Source organism: Melitaea cinxia, chromosome 25, assembly GCF_905220565.1.
Source record: "Melitaea cinxia chromosome 25, ilMelCinx1.1, whole genome shotgun sequence".
Taxonomy (NCBI): Eukaryota; Metazoa; Arthropoda; class Insecta; order Lepidoptera; family Nymphalidae; genus Melitaea; species Melitaea cinxia.
The window spans coordinates 4,507,058-4,509,557 of record NC_059418.1 but is presented as its reverse complement, the minus strand read 5'-3'; the positions used below and the strand labels follow the sequence as shown (position 1 = coordinate 4,509,557).

The window sequence follows — 2,500 nt, the reverse complement described above, 5'->3', positions numbered from 1 at the left end:
TACCCCTGAACGGTTTCACGTACTCTTGAACTCTCTCTTCAAAGTTCTTTTCAACTTTCCCTCACGGTACTTGTTCGCTATCGGTCTCGCGGTAATATTTAGCCTTAGATGGAGTTTACCACCCACTTAGGGCTGCACTCTCAAGCAACCCGACTCTGAGGAGTGTACCTCTCGCCGTCTCGCTCCGTCGCTACGGGCCTGGCACCCTCTACGGGAAAACGGCCCCGTTCAAGACGAACTTGGACAGGAGTGGCGACGACGAGAAAGCGATACCTCCCGAACACCACATCTCCCGCGATCGTTACAACCGCGGGATTCAGTGCTGGGCTATTTCCTGTTCGCTCGCCGCTACTAAGGAAATCCTGGTTAGTTTCTTTTCCTCCGCTTACTAATATGCTTAAATTCGGCGGGTGATCCTCCCTGATCTGAGGCCAACGATAAAAAAAACGAGGCAGACGCGATATCCGTCGACGCGACGGCGCCGAAGGTACGCCGAGAGACGGGGGTCTCGTTAGAGTCCCGTCTTCGACGTCGGCGTCGGCGTCGACGCGCTCTTCGGACGTCGAGTCCGCCTACCGCGACGACTACGCGACGGCATACGCGTACGCGCGTCGTCGTTCGTGCGAACGATACTCGGATGATTCGCGTGCGTATAACGTACAGGACGCGCGCGATAGAACGACGATCCGTGTCTCTCGGACTGCGCGACGTCGCCGCATCGCTCTCCGTTTACCCCGTCGACATAGAAGCGCGCATATGTATAGTCGTTAGTTTGTTTTCTAAGACTATACGCGCGCGACGTCACCGAAAGGACGGAGAGACGCGGGACGTCGTCGTCTTCGAGACGAGAACGTCGAGCTGCGCGTACGTACGCGAGATACGGGTACAGGTCGAAACCTGTACCGCTGTCTCTCGCATCGACGTAAACGCAATATACGCGCGCGCACACACGGCACATATACGCATATACGCTTATTCGCTCCGTATCGAACGTTAACAATATTTAAACGGACCGAAGTCTCTGATTGAGACATACGGAGACCGTCATATGTACGATCGTAATAAACGAATTTATATACGAACGTACAGTGTGATATATGTATTTATGCAGCCGGCCCTCAGACAGGAGTGGTCCTGGATGTTTCTCCACGGACCGCAATGTGCGTTCGAAATGTCGATGTTCAAATGTGTCCTGCAGTTCACACTATGACGCGCAGTTAACTGCGTTCTTCATCGACCCGCGAGCCAAGTGATCCACCGTCCAGGGTAATGGTTTCGTTGTAGATCGAAATCTACATCGTATTAATTGAATAAGATTCGTTAAGAGTCTTATAAAAATAAAAAAAAAATAAATAAATAAATAAAATGTACGGTCGGTCACCGCGAAACGGTGCGCGCGACTTTTATATTTTGTTTTTTTGTTCAACGTCGTTTTTTTTCCGTCGTTGAACAGAATGTCTATTAGCGTCACTACGCGTATATCGCAGAAACTTCACGCTCGAGGGCGATACGTCTCGCAATACGGCAGTTTCGTTAATGATCCTTCCGCAGGTTCCCCTACGGAAACCTTGTTACGACTTTTACTTCCTCTAAATGATCAAGTTTGGTCAACTTCCCAGCAACGCCGACGGCCGTGAAGCCACCGCGTGTCGGTCCGAAGACCTCACTAAATCATTCAATCGGTAGTAGCGACGGGCGGTGTGTACAAAGGGCAGGGACGTAATCAACGCGAGCTTATGACTCGCGCTTACTAGGAATTCCTCGTTTATGGGGGATAATTGCAAACCCCAATCCCCAGCACGAAGGAGTTTCAACGGGTTGCCCGGGCCTCTAGGCCAGGGAGAACATGCTGATTCCTTCAGTGTAGCGCGCGTGCGGCCCAGGACATCTAAGGGCATCACAGACCTGTTATTGCTCAATCTCGTGCGGCTCGAAGCCGCCGGTCCCTCTAAGAAGAATTTTAATACGCCGCCAGTGAGTTGTCCGACCGAAATCGGACACACCTAAATGACGACGCCTATTTAGCAGGCTAGAGTCTCGTTCGTTACCGGAATTAACCAGACAAATCGCTCCACCAACTAAGAACGGCCATGCACCACCACCCACCGAATCAAGAAAGAGCTGTTAATCTGTCAATCCTTCCGGTGTCCGGGCCTGGTGAGATTTCCCGTGTTGAGTCAAATTAAGCCGCAGGCTCCACTCCTGGTGGTGCCCTTCCGTCAATTCCTTTAAGTTTCAGCTTTGCAACCATACTCCCCCCGGAGTCCAAAATCTTTGGTTTCCCGGAAGCTGCCCGCCGAGCCATTGTAGTAACGTCGGCGGATCGCTAGATGACATATTTACGGTTAGAACTAGGGCGGTATCTAATCGCCTTCGAACCTCTAACTTTCGTTCTTGATTGATGAAAACACCTTTGGCAAATGCTTTCGCTGATGTTCGTCTTGCGACGATCCAAGAATTTCACCTCTAACGTCGCAATACGAATGCCCCCAGTTATCCC

The 2,500-nt window shown here is 51.3% G+C and overlaps 3 non-coding genes across 3 annotated transcripts in view; all 3 read right to left on the bottom strand.

Annotated features, from left to right (window-relative positions):
- LOC123666301 overlaps positions 1-434 on the bottom strand; it is a 3,965-nt gene extending 3,531 nt beyond the window's left edge. The window contains exon 1 of the ribosomal RNA XR_006745210.1: positions 1-434. This exon is cut by the window's left edge and continues 3,531 nt beyond it. This is a non-coding gene — a ribosomal RNA (large subunit ribosomal RNA).
- A 678-nt stretch (positions 435-1,112) lies between these two features.
- LOC123666326 lies at positions 1,113-1,269 on the bottom strand. The gene has a single exon (XR_006745222.1). It is a non-coding gene; the product is annotated as a 5.8S ribosomal RNA (ribosomal RNA).
- Positions 1,270-1,534: 265 nt separating this feature from the next.
- Positions 1,535-2,500, bottom strand: part of LOC123666345 — a 1,903-nt gene continuing 937 nt past the window's right edge. Inside the window, exon 1 of the ribosomal RNA XR_006745239.1 lies at positions 1,535-2,500. This exon is cut by the window's right edge and continues 937 nt beyond it. This is a non-coding gene — a ribosomal RNA (small subunit ribosomal RNA).